Source organism: Bactrocera dorsalis, chromosome 2 (assembly GCF_023373825.1).
Source record: "Bactrocera dorsalis isolate Fly_Bdor chromosome 2, ASM2337382v1, whole genome shotgun sequence".
Classification (NCBI taxonomy): domain Eukaryota; kingdom Metazoa; phylum Arthropoda; class Insecta; order Diptera; family Tephritidae; genus Bactrocera; species Bactrocera dorsalis.
Genome location: NC_064304.1, coordinates 102,722,713 through 102,745,329, shown reverse-complemented (window position 1 = coordinate 102,745,329; position 22,617 = coordinate 102,722,713). Strand labels below are relative to the sequence as shown.

General features: G+C 36.1%; 1 protein-coding gene across 5 annotated transcripts in view; it reads right to left on the bottom strand.

Moving 5' to 3' along the window:
• LOC105230450 (kin of IRRE-like protein 2) overlaps positions 1-19,743 on the bottom strand; it is a 407,372-nt gene extending 387,629 nt beyond the window's left edge. The window contains exon 1 of one of the 5 annotated variants that reach the window (XM_049447970.1): positions 19,028-19,743. The gene's annotated coding sequence lies outside the window, so the exon portion shown is untranslated. The remainder of the gene's footprint in view (positions 1-19,027) is intronic. The other 4 variants (XM_049447968.1, XM_049447971.1, XM_049447969.1 and 1 more) reach the window with 4 other exon arrangements.
• Between the last annotated feature and the right edge of the window lie 2,874 nt (positions 19,744-22,617).

The following is a 22,617-nucleotide window of genomic DNA, read 5'->3' as shown; positions in this document are numbered from 1 at the left end:
ATTGACTGATGATCAAAAATTACTCAGAATCCAACATTCGAAGGACGCTTGTGACCAATTATTTGACCAAAAATCACATTTTCACCATTAACCACTAACCGTATTCACCTTATATGGCACCGTGCGACTTCTTCCTTTTCGGAAAAATGCATTCGCCCATGAAAAGAAAGCGTTATGCAGACGTAGAGGCCATTCAAAAGGCTTGCACCGGTATACTGGCAGCCTTTTGGACCGTGCAAAAAGCTGTATTGAAGCAGAAGGTACTATTTTGAATAAAATAAATTGATTTTGCCGAAAAAACTATTTGTTCTATTTTTTTTTAAGTCAGGTTTACTTTGGAATGCACCTGTACGCACATGAAGTTCAGAATTTTGACAGTTGGTTCACATTTCTGTCTCTGTAACTAACGGTTTGCCATTCTATAACTTCGAAAATTGTGCTTCATTTTACCAAAAAATACGAAAAGACTTTTTCGACTACACAATAGTTGCTTGAAAACGGAGCTGAGGACTCTACATTCATTAAGCACATCATTACTGTAGAACTGGGCTTATGACAATGACAAAAAATTAGCTGAAACCGAGAAAGCCAATATTCGCTAAAGCCACTAAGTCGCTCCCAGCCGACGTTTAGAAGAATGTATAGATAATTTGAATAATCGTTGTATTGTCTCCGAAAGCTTCTACGAAAAATTCACAAAATATTTTTCAAATGTTGATCTTTTATAAGCCCAAAAGTTGTAATTAATTAATTCAGTTGTTAAATGAAAAAAAATTGGAGAAAAATTGCTATTTCTTCGGTCGTCAAATTCCCCGTAACCCCTTGAAGACTCTTTTTAAAGTAGCATAAAGGCTCATTAATTTTTGAGATGAGCATAATGCCTCGCATTTTATTCAAGAACATGCACCGTTAGAGTGGCTTTAACCATTTCGATGTAAGTACAATTGTTGTTAAGTGTTTTCTCTTAGTATTTCATTACGAGTGGATCACAGCAGCGGAAGTGAGGGAATGTAAAAAATATTTACAATAATTACTTATGCATTTACAAACAAATATTGTTCAGTAGCTGCTGCAAAAATTTTTACTTTTCCGAGAGATAAGCGGCGAATGCCAGAGACAAGCAACTTCATTGGCCACTTCAACAGGCGCAAAACAGCAGAAGCATTGAAGGAGTAAGATACCTTGAATGGCAAGCATTGTCTGACGGCACCCATGACTCATGTGATGAATATAAGTATATATGTAAGTGTGCGTTGTCTGGTAAATGGCATGCGCGGCATGTGCCTTAAGTGGCATGAGCATTAATGCACGATAGCGAAAATCCACTTGAGCAGATCGATTCCCCGGCGGCTGGAATTAAAAGATATGCGCTGAGGGAAAGTGAATTCAGAACAATTGATTGCTCAATTCATAATTATATTCTTTTCCTCATGCACATACTTACATACATATGTATGTGTTTGTATGAGGATGAAGGCAGAAGATAATGAACGTTTCAAGTGAATTGCGGCTGCTCTGCTGCAAGTGGAGCAGAACTTGCAACAAGCAGCAGAAAAAACCGACACATTCGCTGGCCATGTGTATGCTGGCATTAAATGTAGATATGTATGTACATGCATGTTTGTGTGGCAAATTTAAATAAATACATACATACCCACGTGCATATAGTAAGTATACTTAATGTACTTATGTATATATTTTACGTGAGTGCGCTAACGCCAGTAGCCGTTAGCAACCACCTTTACAACAGCACTTCAGTTTACTTACAAATACACACATACAACAAACATAAATACACGTATATGTATATAAATACGTAGTTGCCTGTAAGTGCGCATTTGAAGTGGTAAAGTGATTTCAAGTGGAGTGCAATCAGTTGGCGAAACAGCGCCAATTACCGACGCTACCGCTGTGGTAAGCAGATGTTGCAACAAAGACAACAACAACAACAATAAAGTTACAATTGTAAGGCCAACAATTATTGCTAGTAATTAATAGACGCTACAATTGAGTAGCTGTAAGGTATAAATTTATACCAAAATACAAATCATACATTAGGGTGAGCCGAAAAAAAAATTGTTTCTATTAAATTTATGGGCTGAAATCAACATATGTGCAAAGAAGAACGTTAACTTCGCTTGCAACGAGTACAAATAAAAAAGTTTTCGCACAAGTACCTGATTTTGTTCGCTCAGTTTGTATGACAGCTATATGTTATAGTACTCTGATTTCAATAATATGTTCGGAAAAGGTACCGTTGCTTTGAAGAATAATATGTGCCAAAATTTGTGAAGATATTTTGGCCAATAAAAAAGTTTTTCATACAAAAACTTATTTCACATCGGTCAGTTTGTATGACAGCTATATGTTATAGTGCTTCGATCTGAACAATTTCTTCTGAGATTAGAGTGTTTACTTGAAGAATAAGCTATTCCAAAGTTTGCGTGGATATTTTGCCAAATAAAAATGTTTTCCATACAAGCATTTGTTTCTGATCGTTTATTTTGTATGACAGCTATATGTTATAGTGGTCCGATTTCGCTCGCTCAGACAAATTAGCGAGTTTTCAAGAAAGAAAGGACGTTTGTCAAATATCAGATCAATATTTTATAAACTGCAGGACCAGTTCGCGTATGTACAGATGAACAGACCAGCTAAATCGGCTCATCCTTACGCTGATCTTATACATATATGTATATATATATAAAAATTTTTTATGTAAATATATATAATCCAGCTACAAGTTTAAAAATATAAAAATATTTATAATAATAAAAAAAGATATTTTTTCATAAAAAATTAACTTTTTAATAGTTTAAGATAAAAGTTTTTACATAACCGACTCTTGCAGAGCATAAAATTCCGTAAAAACTATGCCTCACTCAATTTTCTTTTCGTTGATTTTTATATTAGCTAAATCAATTATTAGGCTTACCTTAATAATACATACCTACAACCACACATTGAGGTATATGTTTGTAATACTATGTGGTATGCGCAGTGAAATTAATTCATATTAAGTGGCATGCCACATAGTAAGCGCGCCGCTTCGTGGTACCAACAAAAGCGAACAGCAAAAATTCGAACATTCTTTATTAATGCGATTAATGGATTGTAGCGATGCTTAGTTTCAGTTGTTTATACATACTTCAGCGGCTAAGTAATCAATATTTACTTTGATTACTTAATTGAATTACTTCAAATAGTTCGATATGGACACTTAGCGGGCACGAAATGGCTTAAGCGAAATTTGCGTTCATTTTCGAACAAGAGAATTGCCATTTATCTTAATGCGAGCAATGAAAGCAAGAACAGCAACAGATCGATCAGTTAAATTAAAGTTGGTCAATAGGAACCCCATCTCATCTAGTATAGTAAACCATTAATCACAGTACCAATTCGCGTTTTTTCTATTTACGAAAGCAGTTTTCAATTCGCAACAGATTGACTTTGATTTCAAAATCTGAAGATGAAGAACTGGAGGCATTACGCTATGATGATTGCTGGTAAACACAAGAAGAGCTTCCAAAATCTTTCATAGTCACTCAAGCAGTCATTTTGGAATCTCTAACAGCAACTGAATATTGATTGACAAAAGCCGCTGAGAAGCGATTTTACATGTTTGAAGTGCAGCTTGAATGATACAACAAGCAGTCGGCTTTGCAACGGATTGTAACTGGTGATGAAAGCTGGATCCATTATGACAACCCTAAACGCAAAAAATCATATAACATGCCTGGTTATCCAGCCAAGTCAACGGTAAAGCTGAATAGCCATGACGCCAAAATTATGCTCTGTTTTAGTGGAGATCAGGAGAGCATGCTGTATTATGAGCTTTTAGAACCGGACGACACCAGTACAGGGAACACCACCCATAACATTTAATCCGGCCCGGATTTTGGGACCATCCGAGTCAATAATTTTCTAGCGTGATGAAGAGCGACATCATGTTACAAGGCCAGTTTAAAACTGCTTGGAAAACAGCAGCAGTTTTTGACTTATAAAAAAATTGGCTTGATTCCTTCTTGGCTGCCAAGCTGGCTCAGTTCTTTGAAATGGAGTTTACAAACTGTTAAAAATATGGAAAAACTTTATAGCTCTAGGTGAGCACTAATTTAGGTAATACGATTGAATATGTTCTACTTAAATAAACGATCTGAAAATAAATCCTAGCCTAGTTGTTTTATCAAACCGGAACGAAGAAATATACCTCGCCTCGCAATGCTTAAATCAAAGTTACCGAAATTACATAGAAAGTAATTCCAAACGGTTTTATTGAGCAGTGCAACGGAAGGTCTAAGCCGACTGGTCCGAAGGATAGGGAATAATTTCTATTTGGATATTTCCGGGACTGGAATTGTATAGATCACACACTGTGTGCTACGGAAATTTGCCGACAAACTCTGGATAGGAACCCACAAGTAAGTCGTAAGCGAGGCCGTCCTAATAGCACGTGTATGTGATCTCACGGAAAATCATGGAACGAACTAAAGGTGCTAGCAAAAACAGGTCCATATGGAAATGCTTTATTGAAGCCTTAGGCTCTAGTGGGATAATGATGATAACAAATCCGTAGGAATGAGCGATAGTCAATACAACAATAATGAGAAATTTACTGATGTACATGCAATGCTTACTCGTGAAGCAAATTTCAAAGAGCTCATCACAAAAACCTGGTTCTCACCCTTAATGGAGGCTCAGAGATTCCAACTGATTCACGAACAAAGTCAGTTTTCGGTTAAATATGTCTTTAAAATAATACCCTGAAATTCATGTTCTGCAAATATTTCACCAGTCTTTATACTCTTCTCAACACCCAATTAGAAACATTTCATCGCACTTTTTAACTCGTGTTTGTGGTTTATCATCAATTTTAGCTCTTTTTTAACATTCACAGTGTTCCTAAACAATATTCTGTGACTTAGGCTGATAAAATAGTTTTCCATTTCTATGTAATTTTACTCTTGGTTGATTAACATAGCTGCGTAACGCTTGGCTGGGCAGCCAGTTAGCACGGAAAAAGTTGGGCACTGAAACTAGAAACGAGGCAGTGAAACAATATGCCTCGCCATTTTTTTTGCACTTCACATATATAAGAGTACAAATAAACAGCGGAAAAGAGAACAACAATGAGTCAATGAAAATTAAAATAATAATAAAGAACCACTAGAAAGCGAAGGCAGTTTATTGAACTTTGTTGGAAAATATATGATTAGTAGCACATGTTATAGTCTAGTGCGATATGTTTCTATAACTGGGTGGATTGCGGGTTCAAGGCCTAGCTGGGACAAAATGTAATATTTAAAAAAAAGTGGTATGGAGAAAAGACCCTCGGCTGAAAAGCTAGTATAGCAACCACAGAACGAGAGCTACAAATTTAGTCGAGGATTTAGCTCTTTCTAACAGACTTTAATACAAATTTGGCAATAGAGAACTGGTTGAACTTCATAATACGTATATATTTCAAGAAAAATGTTGAATATTACTTCTAAAATAATATTACTTTAGAAAATTCTTGAAATTTTCGGAAAAAATAAGCTACGAAGTACAGCGTTACAAAGCTCCGAGCTCCGAGACGATATTAACGAACGAAGAGAGGAAGAAAAAGGTACTAGGAAAGCCCATGTGACCTTGACTACTATGTGATTTTTCCGCATAAGCACTACACATTTCTGCCTTAGGTCTCTTTTTCTGATAAAATTGCACAAATTGACTTTGATTTGAGTGAAATGATTAAATGGAAGCGAACGAGTTTAATATATTGTACAATATTTCGTTAACAGCAATTCAATGCGCTGCAAACGACAGCTACGAGTGGGTCGGGTCACATGTCCATAATTACAGTTAAAAACAATAAATTTCCATAAAAGTGAATATTATATGAATGTGTATCCTGGCGAGTTACTGCAGTGTCAATTGCAGCAAAGCAAAAGTTTCACAACGACAGCAACAACAATACGAATGCAGGTAATGCAGAGAAATCGATGGCATTAAATCGTTGTATTTGTATAAATGGAAATTTTTAGAATGCAATTGACATTTGGATAATTTTACAATTCCAGTGAAAATATTTATATATGCGCATTTGTAAGTGGATATGTAACGGTTAATGTGTTGAAGGCAGCCAATTGGAAGTATAACATTCACCGACAAGCAGGTCGATTGGTTTCTGAGAAAACCATTGTAAGTAACTGAGAAAAATAAAGGGTTAAAATGTAATATGAATTTGGATAATATATTTTACTAGGATAGTCGCATCAGTGAGGTCAGTAATTAGCAGTATTTTCAAAATACTGACACAGATATTGAAAATAAGTGACTGCCGATTGCATTTTCTTAAAGAAATTTCGTAATAAACGAAATTAGAACCCAAAAGCATTAAAGAGAATACGAAGAATCGTAATCGAGTCACAAAGCCACAGAGGTATTATTGGTTAATAGGTCAATTTGGAAATCAGCGTCATCTAGCAATTATTTTTATGGGAAAAATAGACTTTTCGAAGGTATCAAAAGAGCTTTAATGATGGCCAGAGCACAACTAAGTGCTAATGCGTTTTCTCACGAATTCGATATTTGTTGACCCTTCTGTAACGCAATTTCTAAAAGAATTAACCAAATATAAACTAGAAAAACACTATAAAAGTTATACTGAAGATTATCGAGTTTCTACTCATCTTCAGCGCAAATATGGGTATCAATCACAACAAAAGCTTTCAAAAGCACCAAAAGCTCTAATTTTAAGTAAATTTGGCTAACCTAGAGACTTTTGGGTAAAATAAAAACCACTTTTTTCGACCCAGCAAAGTTAACATGGCTGTATACATAGCCTAACGAGGAGCAATATCAAAAGCTCCATCTAGAACAGGAAGAACTTTTGCGAACCGTTTGATATTGAGCGAGGTTTCAGACTTATTCGTTTCTTTCATAATATTTACCAAAATTGCGGCTTGAATTGATTGAAAATTTCATATAGAACTTGGTATTGCCAGAGTTCGTGAAAAAAATTATATTTAAAGCCTCGGCTTTCTTACCTTCTGTTGCCCTTAACTATCCGGAGATGGTTAAAAGTCAAGACTTATTGACTTGGAAACCATATTGAAAAATATTTAAAAATTTCAAGATATTTTATATGTTATATATGTTCCAAAATGTTTATACCGTTATACACACATACATAAGCATGCGTATATTTTTACATCCCCGTGAGAAGTATAGCCACTCAGGTCAAAAGCGAATTAAGATGAGTATATCAGATTCTATTTTGCCTTAACGCAAACATCGCCGCCACACAACATTACAATAACCAAACAACAACAAAGCAAACTCCAAAAATACAACAAACATTTCGTAGCTACAAAATTTTCATAACATCAAATTGTGGATTGCCGCAGCAATAACATTAGCAACATGAAAGCAGGCTAAACCAGCAACAACTAACGCAACAACAACAAAGTTAAAGGTAACCAAAAATGCTCACAACAAGAATGTCGCATGCAAATCAATGGACTCCGGACTCATACTCAGTCCAACAGATGCGAGGATGTGAGGAGTTGAGCGCTTTTCGGTACATAACGTTGCTTGCTGCCTGGCTTGTATGGTAGTGTATGAGTGTATGTGTGTTTATTACTGTGCGTGTATGTGTTCTGCTTTTGGCCATTTAGCTGGTGAATATTTGAGGCTACTAATATGCTTAAGCCCCGCATGCCAGCAATCCGAACGAGATATTCTTCTAATATGCAAGAGTATATGAGCTAGCATTTTTCAACTGTAAAACGCACACACATGCATATCAGCACACACACACACACATAAACTTAGAAACACATGCATATGCGAGCAGTTGAGCCTGTGTTTGTTTACTTTATTGACTTACTTTTGGCTCAACGCCATCACTTGAATTTAAAATGCCTTACTGGGATTTGTACAGCAAAATACATGTAGAACAACAAAAAAATAAATAAATAAATAAAGCAAAAACAAGAAAAACGTTAGCTTGGGCCGCATCGCAGCTTTAATGCCCTTCACTGGTGCATTTCTTAGTGATTAAAATGGTATAAAAAATCTTCATATTGATTTTGAACGCTTAGTTTGTATGGCAGCTATATGCTATAGTCGTTTGATCGGAACAATATGTTCGGATATTATGGTATTGTCTTAGGGAATAACCTCAGTCAAATTTTGTGAAGATATCTTGACAAACAAGAACGTTTTTCATACAAGAACTTGTTTTTCATCGGTCGGTTTTTGACAGCTATATGCTATAGTAAGCCGATCTGACCAAAATATCACGATATTGTGGCATTGCCTGAAAAAATAATCTGTGCCAAATTTCGTGTAGATATCTTTCAGAGCGTGTGCAAATTTTCAGCCTGATTTCTCAAAAGTTGAAGGACTTGCTCGCGTATATACAAACAGACAGACAGACCGGAGGACATGACCACAACGACTCAGCTAGTCACACTGATAGTTCATATATTATACATGCTTTCCTTCAGAGTATTACAAACATCGTGCCCAACTTAAAAAACCCTGTTGAGGGTATAACAACCACAACAACAAAAATAAAAACAAATTTGGAAAAAAAAAACATTTGCGTTCAGCAAATAAATTTATATGCAAACCGAAAATATAACAAATGCAGTGCTTGCCCCAATAGCTCTGCTTCGCCATGAGCGGCAAGTGCCCGGACCCCACGCTCCACCACTGCCTTCGTCACATGGCAGCAACAATGTTTCGGTCAATAGCTATGCAGTATGTATGGTATGTATAGCTATGTGCGACGTTGGCTGCATAACTAAATGGAATAGTTTGCATTGCACAAGCTGGTGGGGCGAACAGCGCGGAGCAACGAGGAGTACAACAACAACTACAGCAACCACAACAACACTTAAGCTTTCGAGAATAATAATAATAAATACACAATAGCAACAACAACAACAACTACAATGGGGACAACAACAATCAAAACAACAATCGAAAGAGCAACAACAAAAACACAACACTAAAAACGAAAACAACAACGACCGCAACCACAACAAGGACAACAGTTAAAAGGGTATATTTTCATTGCACTTAACCCAAATTTTTGCACTTTTGTTGGCCAACCATTGGATGGATGACCGTTAACTGCCGAGCTAAGTAGTGTAGGCAGCGTAGGGAATAGTAGCGCTGAGAAATACGGGTGAGTGAGTGAGAGTTCTTTAAACATTTTGAATTTGGCTGGAAAATGTATAAATGTATTTGTGAGCGAAGTCCATCATTTTATGGCCAAAATATGTGGGTGCTTTTGATTATGTAAATTGAATTTAAGTTGCAATAAATTAAAGGCTAAGCAATGAATTTGAATTAAGCTCTCTTTATGAATTTTATTATGCTTGAATGAACTAAAAATCAAGTGATAGTAAACTTCGATTCATCATTTTTCAGCTCGTTAAGATATTAAAAAAAAAATAAATATATAAGCAACAACATTTAAGTCCGCTCAAATAATCCCATCTGAGTAAATATGGAATAACTCATTTAGGCGGGTTCGGAGATATGTCAGTATTTGGAAGAATTTTTTTAACTTATGTAATCGTCACCCAAAACTTTAAACCTTTCTTTCAAATCACTGTATCCGTACTATCAAAGTCGGCGAGGAAAATTTTTCAAAAACGGCTGGATCGATCGACTTGAAATTAGCAGATAACGTGTGATCCAAGTAGAGGTACCTTTCAATAGCTTTGTTTTGACAGATCACGCGTGAGTCGTGTCAAGCTGCCTATTATTTTTGTTGCATTATTGTTTGACATTTCATCATGGAAAGTCACAACGTTTAACAGATCGTTCAACTTTACTACAAAAACTCACGTTTAGTAAAGAATATTCTTCCCCCAACTTATGGTCAACATAATCGGCATACTGAGCATATTATTCGCAACATCATCACCCATTTTGAGAGCCAGCATATATTATGGGATACTATTCGACCGAATATACCACGACCAACACGCAGTGAAGAAAATATAGTGTCATATCACACCGTTGGACTTTTTCCTATGGAGATATGTAAAATCTAAAGTTTATGCGAACAATCCTGCTTCGATTCACGCCTTGGAGCGAAAAAAATTACGCCATGTCGTTTGCATTCGAAATACTGGAACGAATCATTGAAAATTGGACTCAATGGATAGACCAGCTTGTTTTTTTTTTTTGGTTTTTTTCGACTTGAGATAATTTTAATCAGAAAAATCTTCCTCACCGCCAGGCAATTAATTTTAGAGTTGCTCGTGGATATCGGTCATGCGATAAGGGAATCGAAAGAAATGAATGGAAATGAGTCCACGATTATTACAGCTCATTAAAATCTGTAATGATACATTATTTTTATTTATATAACCTCTTAAGTGCGATTTGTTCTACTTGTTTGTTCGATTCATCACTCACATAGGTATTGTGAATAGTAAACGGTGAAATTATTGAGAGATATTAGCGGATGAAGAAAATTTGGTGACAATTCTTCGTATAATATATAGGGTGATTTTTTAAGAGCTTGATAACTTTTTTTAAAAAAAAAACGCATAAAATTTGCAAAATCTCATCGGTTCTTTATTTGAAACGTTAGATTGGTTCATGACATTTACTTTTTGAAGATAATTTCATTTAAATGTTGACCGCGGCTGCGTCTTAGGTGGTCCATTCGGAAAGTCCAATTTTGGGGCAACTTTTTCGAGCATTTCGGCCGGAATAGCCCGAATTTTCTTCGGAAATGTTGTCTTCCAAAAGCTGGAATAGTTGCTGGCTTATTTCTGTAGACTTTAGACTTGACGTAGCCCACAAAAAAATAGTCTAAAGGCGTTAAATCGCATGATCTTGGTGGCCAACTTTACGGGTCCATTTCTTGAGATGAATTGTTGTCCGAAGTTTTCCCTCAAATTTGGCCATAGAATCGCGAGCTGTGTGGCATGTAGCGCCATCTTGTTGAAACCACATGTCAACCAAGTTCAGTTCTTCCATTTTTGGCAACAAAAAGTTTGTTAGCATCGAACGATAGCGATCGCCATTCACCGTAACGTTGCGTCCAACAGCATCTTTGAAAAAAATACGGTCCAATGATTCCACCAGCGTACAAACCACACAAAACAGTGCATTTTTCGGGATGCATGGGCAGTTCTTGAACGGCTTCTGGTTGCTCTTCACCCCAAATGCGGCAATTTTGCTTATTTACGTAGCCATTCAAATGAGCCTCATCGCTGAACAAAATTTGTCGATAAACACATTTCGAACCGAACACTGAGTTAGTAATAAAATTCAATGATTTGCAAGCGTTGCTCGTTAGTAAGTCTATTCATGATGAAATGTCAAAGCATACTGAGCATCTTTCTCTTTGACACCATGTCTGAAATCCCACGTGATCTGTCAAATACTAATGCATGAAAATCCTAACCTCAAAAAAATCACCCGATATTTCAAACCATTACGGACCAGGCTTTTTACAGAATGACTATAGACGAAACTGTAAGCATCGCCAAACAACATGCACTTTGGCGATATCGCTTTTAAAAAGTTTCGGCTAACAGTATTATTCTATAATATTATCCAGGAAAGATGTTTTTATGAACCGCTAGATATTTTTCATTAATATATGATGCACACTTGTCGGTAAAGTTAGGCAGTATATTCGTCTCAAGTTCGTTAAGTCCTGTATGTCGGCAAGTAGCTACTATTTAGTGGATAAAAATGAGCTCAGCCGAGTTAACAGTGAAAGTGGTGAATAACAGTACGGCATGACTCTTTTCCAATTTAGAATTAGCAAAACCAAAAAAAAAAGTTTAAAAATAACGTGGCAAAACCTTTTATTTCTGGCCAGAACAACGGCATGCGAAGAGCATCGGAATGATTGTCGTTGAAATGTTAATAAAATAAATCAAATGTGGCAGAAAAAGGTGGAGAGAAAATATACCAAACGACCATAAAACCACAGTCACTTGCTAGAGAGCCAGCAAATGCAGTAACTTAAGTGTGGCACGCTGCATGTGGCAAGCCACAAATGGCCAGGGAATCCAACCAAGCACAACAAGGTGACTGGTGGAGTAATAAATAAATTTGCTAAGAGCAATAAAATACCAAGAGAAGCATATTACCATAGCGCACAGGTATGAAATTAAACCGACTAAGATTTAATGGAAATTTAAATTAAAGACAGCAATTATGGATATGGAAAGTTCAAGAGTTACAAAAGAAACTGAAACTAAACTGAGGTAAAGTGATAAAGAGAAGACGAATAAAAGTTTATAAAACATTCAACGGATTCGTTCTTTTATTGGGGCATAATGAAATAACGAAAAATTATCCACAAGAGTTGCTTCTACTTTGAGTGTTAGAGAACACTTTTTTCGTAGAATTTATGAACTTTTATCATGATTTTTTTTATAAAAGATTATATACATATAAAAGGACTGATAAACGTGGAGTAGTCTTGCTAAAAATATCCCACGATAGTTATATAAGTTTTATGGTTTTTGAGCGCTGCTGCCAGTGTTTTAGAAAACTTGGCTATAGGTATATATATTCGAGTCTTTAAAATAATTGCAGGAATGATGCGAAATAAATGTACAGGAGAAAGCGAAGCACATCCAATAAATTACAACATATGAAATAACAGTATTTGTCCCTAGAGACCCCGCAAATAAAATCCTCAGCAATAAAGCTAATTAACTGATTACTTGATCAACTTGCCCTGTGTTCTGTTTAGTTCTATATTTTATGTACACAACTAAGACGAATTAGTGGCAACGCCATCGTATTAACCGTTACAATTTAATTTGACTCAAATGATGAAGAAGAAGTTACGTAAATGGCGGAACCCATACATCATATGATATCAGGACGCATCATTCGGTTATTAAGAACGCACAGGCAGCAAATTTGATACACCGAAAAGACCACTTATGGTGAAGACGAAAATGGTACCGTACCTCTTCGAATAATTATTATTAATTTGTTTTTCACTCAGTAAAATAACCTAAATGATTAAAAATATAATGTTTTTTTAAAGCACAAAACTCTTATATCTGTAAAAACCAAATTTTTTATGTGATCAAATTTGACCCGGACTGACAAAAAAAATACATTTGTTTTCCACTCGGCAAATGTCTGAAATGTTTACAAAATTTGGTGTTTTTTTTAGAGAATAAAACTCTTATATCTGCAAAAATAAAATTTTTCAAATGATCAAATTTGATCCGGACTGACAACTAAAATGCATTTTCTTCTATTAACAAGCTCCTGAGCCAATACAAGCATGCCTAATGCAGTTTTCCATACACTCGTTATAAGTCTGGGGTGGTGTGGCCTTCCGTGACTTCACCGAATTTTTTCGGTATCAGCTTATTTTGGGAGCCTTATTGCGTATATTGTTGGATAGGCTCGACTTCTTCTAGGCTTCTGTTTATAAACCCACTTCTCATCATTAGTAATTAAGTGATTTATAAATTTAGGGTACTCAATTATCCTTACTCCAACACGTTCTGGCAAAATACTCAGGTTTTTTCTTACCAGTCTGACTTCGTTGACAGGCTTCATACCCAAAACATTACAAAACGTTAGCCAAAATGTGAAACGAAACGTTTACCAAAATTTTAAACCAAACGTTAATCAAACCGTTAACCAAAACGTGTGGCGTTGATCTATAAGACTTGTTGATATTCTCTGTTATCTCACTAATGCCAACATGCCATGCTGGATGGAGAATGCTGTTACCATTAACAGAGTTGGATAGCTATCTCGCATGAGGCAAGCTTTCGATGACTACACGAGCTTTAGTACATGTTTTGTGACACACAATTTCCTGATTAAGTAGATTCCCTAAATAGCTTCTGCTAAACATTTTCAACGTTTCCGTAGTCGTGGTGCCATTGGAAACACAAAATTTCGATCAATTTCATTCAATTTGTTTTGAAGGGTACAAATCGCCAGACAAACTTATCGCGTCGTATACAAACAGCTGCCAAACACACTTTAATTGACGAATTGAGATCAAACTTCACAAGTGTTTTAAAAAGGGTCGTATCTTGGAACAAAAAAAAAGTTATAAAATCGGTTGCTTAAGTCAACCAATCCGGATCAAATTTAAACAACTTTTAAGTATTTTATTCAAAACAACAAGTTTTTTTATCACTAAAAACAACACCTTCTATTAAACACGTTACTATTCACTTGTTTAACTCACTCCCACTCACTTATGCACTGTCACTAATCGAAATACTGCCACTTTCCGATGAAAGCACAACTAAAACCGTTATGCGCTATAACCAATTAAGCAGAAGAAGTTTTATTTGCAGACATGCAATTATTATTAATTCACATTCCTTTGAAACTCAGCGAGCAGAAGACAATTCGAAATCCTTTTCCTGCGAAATGAAGAAAGTCAGGTTTTGAAGATGTAAACATAAAAGTGGTTGTATGAGGCTAAATGCTGCAGACAATTATCATTTAACGGTAGCAAACATACAATTAGAAGCAATAGAAATTTTGTTTTATAACAAGGATGGTGTAGGGATGTCTGCTTTAGCTGACATGGCAGCGAAACTAAACGGGAATTTACGCGAATGTATTGTGGGAGTGGCAATTTGTAATTGAGCGCCACACGTTGTTGCTGTTGCTTTCGTTGGAAATGCCACGATTTACACAAGTGAAATTGTAAATTCTAATGAAATAGAAAATACCAGTGAGTTGGCAATACACACTTGACTATCAAGCAATCGAAACAAGCTGGCGCAGAAGCGTGTGGCAAGGGGTTCTAATTGATTTACTCGAGTTTCAATTATAGACGCAAGCAGCGCTTAGTTGGTTGCCTTCCGCCACCTAGCTTTCAAGGAGTTGATGTACGGCGGCAACAGCTGTGACGCCTGACGGCGGGCGTGCGACCCAAACAACAGCTGTTGACTTAGACACAGTCGCAGCTTTGACTTTGCGCAGCGGTGGCGAAGACTTGCCGAGTGGGTTGCGAATACTTGGCAATTAAATTCGTATTAAAGCGCGATATTTTCGGCAGCCGCGTTCGCTGTTGGCGTCCTAACAGCATGATAAACTGTCAAAATCGGAGGACGTGTTCGTTGTTGTTGTAACAGCGGCGTAGCACAGCGCATAGCAATGAAATGCCGTAGCCTAAACTTTTGCGCGGCGGCTGTTAAAGCGTAAATTTCGGCAAAACTTTTCAAATAATTTTTTTTTATTGTGTTTTTTTTTTTGGCTATTCCCCGGACGCCATTTTAAGGTTGCTTGGTATTTGGTTAACTGTATATGCATTTACTGTTCAAAGCAGTAAATAATTGGCCAAGTGATGTAAAAGACCACTTTCTTCAGCGGACGACCGCTTTTAGAAATGCTGCTTGTTGTTACTTTCGGCCGGATTTTGCTTAATTAGTGTTATATTAACGCGCCAAAAACCCATAGTTTGTATGTATATTTAGAATTCTGAAATAATTAAATGTTCGGGCCAAAGTTGCTGTGCCAGTTTTATAGGTTATAAATGGAAATTAGCTATATAATTTAACGCTTGTAAATATTTTATTGCGTAAGCAGCTTTATTTTGATGGCTTGGAGTTATGAAATTCGAATTATAGGCCCAGAGGGTTTGAAAGTTCAATGTTTTCCGGTATTTTGAGTATTCAGAAGTTTATCTTATTAAATTGTGCAGAAGTATTGAATTTTGCTTATTGCTGATTTAATATCAATAGCTTAAGCTAAGGCTGCTTTTGATTGGAAAGCTGTCATTTTGAAAAAAAATAAATAAATAATATTGCCTGGTCTATCGAGCATAACCAGTACTAATATATATAGTAATAATAGGTTTTTTTTGTTTTTACTTTAGGTCAGGTTAAGATTTCGATCTTACCAGAGCTCTCGTTGGGACAGCTGTGGTCCGTTATGGTACACGGTTATGGATAATAGGGCGAAATCGACAAGACGACTTTAACTTATGGCTATGCAGCCGCGATGTTTCAACCTCAGTCTTGCCTCTTGGTTAGTGTAGAGTAAGAACCCTTATACAAGTAGTTGAATAATCTCCTGTAAACTAGAACTAGCACCTGCAAAGCACACCCGAGTTCCATTGTTCAAGTGCTGAAACGTAAGACTTCAATGGAGCTTCAACTACTACTGAGGTAACTAAGGTCTCATTGGCTTTGAGGCTACTAGGAATGCCGCAATGACTAGGCACCCTAATGTGTCTGATGAAGAAGTAGCTTTATGCTAATTTTAAAGAGGACAGACTTTCCTTGACTAGCTTTGAGTTTCCAGTTAGAGAGTTTAGCGCTAACTGCCGCTCAGTTTTCGAAGTAAAGAGCAGTAAGTTCTTCCTGAAATACACTTAAATAGTACTACTCTAGGCTACCAAAGCTAAGCTTGAATGTCCCTTCTGGTTTCGACCCATCCGTTGAAAAGCGAAATGCGCCCCTTCTCCAGCGACGACTCCACATTCACATATGTATCTCTTGTTGCTTGTTGATATGTGACCAGAAAAAAGGGCCGACAGGAGTAGTTTATGCCAAGCAGTGGTCCAAGATGACAGGAATGCAGTTGAAGAAGAATTTACGTCGTGATGTGCAAAACGGGATAAAATCGGGTAAAAATTACATCAAGCCGCTTAGTCTAATCTATGAATCTCAAACCTTTGATTGACCGTTATGAGTCAAAACGTAAGCCATTTGGGTATTATTTAAGGTATTATACTTGTACTGAATATTATATAGTTTATTACCGTAAATTCAGTCTCCGAATTACGCCGGCTTCCATATGCTACATATTTATAATGTTTATCGTTATTGCAGCAGTCTTTATGTTCGATATGTCTGTCATTGTGGAAGTTATATTAATAAAATTACATGGAGACATACACACGAGTATATTCGAATATTGTCAAAAGCGAATGTCATCAATTCCAAATATATCCTGTATATATGTGTGAGTAAATTAAAGATTCCTCCTAAAATTCTATTTACAATTAAAAGTTACAATATTACTAAATGTATTCTTTGGAAACTGCAAATTATGCCATGCGAATTTCCGAGAATGACATCAAAGCTAAAAGTTTCGGCTCTCAAATTTAACAAATTAGAGCAAATATATTCCTCACTGAGACAATATGATTTGCATTTATTAGGACTTAATATCAATTTATTAAATTCTTGTTATCCTCTCATGTGAACGTTTTTCAGGGAAGATGCAGCCTTCTCCACATGCCCCCACAAAAATCACAACTCTCACACAATGGTGACCGACAAATATGAGCTTACGCCATATTCAAAAGTTCAAATGCTGAAAATTTTCTCATACTTCTGTGCAAACCGCAAAAATTTTTTTGAACATATGAGTTATGAGGTTTTTTAAGAATTGGGCGGCTAAATATTCAATAGTCATGGATACCGATACATTTGATATATGATATCAAAGAGTGACTTTTTATGAGAATAAATAATTTTTAATTTCTACATATCTCTTTGAGCCAAGCTTGTTAAACGGCGAAAAACTATTTAGTTCACGATTTTAGCTGTGCCGCTATTTCGCTGTCACTGATCGATATATGATCAAATTTGACCCAGACTGGGCTAATAAAAAATTTCTTCACAGACTGGTAGAACCTATTTTATTGCTTTCATTTGTTATTTGACAGCGATTTCTTTACGACGCGAAATGTTTGTTCGGCGATTATTTCCACAAAAAAAACTGAAATTGCTTAATATTTTGTATTTCTAATGGATTTGCGGTTACGGAAGTGGTTAAAATGTTGCAAAAAATATTTGCGTAGTCTAATCTGTCACAAAGCATCAGCAGAGGTCATGAAGTCATCGCAAACTTTCCTCATTTGATTTATCCGTGTTCCTCTGTTAATGACGAATTGACGAAAAAGTTAAAAGAACAGCTCTTTAAAGTCGTTGAATTGGTATCAGAAAAATAAGAGAAAACCTAAAGGACTTGTATGGACTCAACACAATTTCTTTAAAGCTTTGAGTTTGAAGCGTGTTAATGCTAGGTTCGTATCAAAATACATCAATCTTTAGCTTAAGCGAAACGAGCTGAAATCGGAAAACCTCGAAAAACATCACTGAAGGTATTGAAGATTATCCCAGCTAAAGTTTCTAACAACTGTATGGATTTAGAAACATTTTTCATAATAAATTGAAATAAAAAATTCTACACGCCTTAAGAGCTCTAAACTGGACTTTACCTTTAACAGTGCTTTAGGCAATAGTCTTTATTAAATTATGTGAAGAATCCTCTCAAATAAAAAAATTTTCCCTCGAGGACTTGAGAAAGAACGTTCTGTTTGGGTAGCAGCTTTGGGGGGAAAAAACATAAATAAAAAATAAAGACAACAAAACTTCAGTTTCTGGTTTAAAATGATTTAATACATAAATTGTATATAACTTAATGAAGAGAAGAAAACTCACCTGTTAATTATGCAAAAAACCTGCCAAATAGTTTCCATTAAATCACTTTTTTTAACTGTGAGGAAACTGGACTTCAGCAAAAAGAATTTTGTTATATGATTGTGGTTAATCGCTGCACAAGCGCATAAATTATATTAGTTTTAAACAGAATACTTTTATTTTTGTGATTTTTTCCACAAATATTCAAAGCAACACTAGTTTATTATCGAGCAATTATTGGCACAATTTAAAAAAGTTAAAACAAAAACAAATACTGCACGCGCATATAACTTCATATATATTTCATACATATTTTTGTTTATTTTATATTTTTATACATATCTACATATGTATTTACTTGTTTTAATATTCATAAAATTATTAGTTGATCATAGCAGCGTTAAATTACCGTTAGCTGTCCGAAAGCACACATACACAATTTAAACACGCTCCAACTCACACAAATTCTCAAACAAAAAAATGGAACCAGCTTCATTGTATAACTAAATGTAAACAAGCTTTTCAAGACACAACCTACTTTTAGGCGTTTTAGCGCTTTTTAAAGAAACCCTCCACTTAAACGCTGCCAATCCACTAACAGCATATTTTTTACTTACTTTTCAGCTGAAACGCTTTAACGCCGAATATTTGATGTCGCAACAAAGCCAAAGTCGATTAACATAAACACGAAGCACGCACGCACACTCGCGCATACACACACTACAGCCGTTCGTCCGTTCGTACGGCACGCGCCACGAATGTACACAATTATAAAACGCGAAACTTGAACGTTCTGCTTGAATGGCTGCTGGCGAATCGCAATTTTGCGCAATTTTAAATTTTCGAATATTTACCGTTATTCAGGCATATTTCTGCAGCGTTAAAAATTATGTGGAAAAATCAAAGCACGACGTAACGTTTGCTCCACTAACGCAACGGCAACGCACACACACGCGCACACATGCCACACGATTGTAATGGCACACGAACAAAGCGTAAAATATTTGGTTTTGATTTCACTTCGAAATTAACGCCTCTAAATGATAACAGAAAATTCTGATTTCCACTGCATTTCACTTGCCCACTCGGATTACTAATATTTTAGCAGTTGTTGATATTTAATACCTATTTTATTTATTTTTTTTTTATCTCCATACACACTTCATTTGTGGAAATATTTAGTATTTGTGGCCTAAATGTCGATTGGTACGAGGCCGTTACACCGTGCGCTAATTAATTATTCGACCACCAGTCTGCACGAATACCCGGAATGAACTGAAACTGAAACCGAATCATGAATACGTTGGCAGGTTGTGTCAGGTCGGCGAATGTTAAGCGCGAGCAGGGTATGTTAAGCGCAAATATGCAGCGAACAGCGTCAATATACAGCTAACAGCGTAAATATACAGCTAACAGCGTAAATATACAGACAACAGCATACTTATACAGCGCAAATGTCCAGATAACAGCGCAAGTATACAGCTAACAGCGCAAATATTCACCCAACAGTTATACGTTGCAGTCGGCTACGAAGCGCATAACTGAAATCGTGACTTGTCGTGGTGGTTGCTTGATAGTTTTCAATCGGTTATCATTGTTGTTTGTACAGCTTAGCAGAATGCACGCGCTGTTGTGGGTGTTTAACAGTAGTGCAGGCGCAACAGTCCTCTCGAGATTACGTATCACTATACGCTGCTTTACGCTGGATATATGTACACATTAATTTCAGGTAACAGCGGTTTATACTAAGGCATGTTGTTTAACATGCAATGTTAACAGCGGTAGATTGCTGGCTGTTGCATCGTTTTTTGATAGCAATTTACTTGAGAGCGCACTGCTCGTGAGTCGGTGGGTGGTTAGTTGTAGCTGTAATAAACAAAATATGGATTGGCTAGGTCAGGAATACACATACAATCTAAGATGGGAAAATGTTAAGAGTAGAATTTATAACATTTTGAATGTTAATTAAACATCAAACTGAGCATATTTATATGGAGTGGAAAAAGTAATGAATTTTTGAAATTTTAGGAATTTTTTTGACTTCAAGAAGTTATTTATAAAGAAAAAAGTAAATAAAACGTTATCTTCGTCTGCATCGAAGCAATAATAAACTTCATGGGTGTATTTTCTATGACATTAACAGTGAGAAATCCTACTTTCATCGTTGGAATAGGAAAGAGTGAAAGAACAAGTAAAAAAGTACACGGTCTGTTCCAAAGTCACTAAATTTTTTCGAAAAACGGCGTTAATGTCTGTGAAGCAATGTTTACCGACTAAAATGTGATATTACCGGCGATGGGTCTTGGATTTATGCTTACGATTCGAAAACAGATGATAAATGGACTGAATATCGCAGCAAAAGGGAGCCAAAGCCGAAAAGTCCATTCTTAAACCGGTCAAAATCCAGGCTATGCTTACAGTTTTCTTCGAGTATCGAGCTATGGTTCACTCCGAATTCATTCCGACCGGCGAAACTCTCTACAAAGAATACTATTTGAGTGTTATGCGTCGTTTGCGCGAAGCTTTCCATAAAAAAAAGTCGGAATTGTGGGCCGACCGTCGCATATATGTATGTATTCTAAGTTTTTATCTTTTTTCACAGTAGCATGGCTTTGTCTAATTTCGGTTGTTCCGAAACTTTTGTGGAGGAGAGGATTTGTGTACAATTAATTAGCATCCACACACTCAACCCACACTTACTGCTATTATCGGTCATCTTATTGTACTCATACGTCCTTGAGTGTAAATTAGCAGAGCAGCATGAAACTGGTTCAAATATATTTTTTTCCTTATACAGTATTTTTTTTACCAAAAAACGCATAACATTACTATATTATTTAAAAATATATACATAAATACTTTACATATATACATATATATGTATGTCATTGAGATAAAATTAAATTATCAATCGTTCTTGATTTTGGAAACATATCCCACATAATATATTAAAGATTTCGAAAGAAATGTTATATTTCTTCTCAATTCTCATTTAGTATAGGCAAAGCCAATGCCATAACGCACTCGCAACGCTTTCGTTAGTGACCTACTAGCAACGCCTTTATGAGTTATTACCGAGCATTGGCATTTAAGGACACTGCGAAACGAAATACCGAATTCGTTGCATTAACAGTGCTAACGACAGCGTTAACAGTGGAAAGTTGACTGCTCTGATCGGGCTTAACAGAGAGAGCGGAACTGTTTGGTGTTTTACTGCGCTGCTGCTCTCTTGGCTGTTACTAACAGTGGAGCGGTGTGTCGGCATTCAGGGGTTTACAAAATTGCTGTTGGAAGTTCGTATAGAAATATTTAATTATATTTTGTAATCGCTTAAATGGGAACTTATAATTTATAAGAATATGCCAAAAAAATAGTTAAAAAATTTATAAAAATGAAATTCAGCACTCAAACCAAATACTATTTTTTTTATTTTTTGCCGTAGTTGCATGTTGCATGGTTTTGGCTTCGAACATGTTGTGTTTACGTTTGACTTCACATGCGCAGCACGCGTCCAGTCATTGGAAACTGGTTTATTTGCCGGTTTTCACTCAATTCGCAGGCAAATTTTTTCGCGTTCCCAGCAACATATATCAAGCAACATTAGAGATGTTGCAGGTGACATTTACAGGATTTATTATATTGAAATCAGCTGCGTATTGACCAAACTATTTTTTTTTAATTGAGTCTTAACTTAAATCACATATTTTTGGTTTTTGGAGTTTAGGATTCGGTTTTTGAAACTTTTGAAAAATAAAATACAACATTAATTAAAAGATATTGTCCGGTGTTTTTGCAGAACAGTCAAGATCAATATATACGTCGATAGCCAGGCGTTAAATATGGCAATAAGCCGTCATTGTATTTAAAAGCAGGGGGACAGTAGATGTACTGGGTGCCGGAATGCGTCTTCACATATAATAGGTCTGCCATCTAGAAGGTAAATCTGGGAAACGAAATAGATGATTAGATGGGGATTTGAAGAGCAAAATATTCACAAGACTCCACTCTACCGAATTATTTTTCCGATCCAATGGAAAATTGTAGAAAAAAAGCAAGTTTTGGGTAGAAATTTCCTGCACACCATGACACTGCCGCAAATAAGGTATCCACCGTCTCACAGTTATTATCGTCGATTTCGGTCTACTTTAGAAAAAGACAACATCTTCTTCAGTTGGAGTGAAGGTTTTCTTCTTAATGTGCTTCCCCC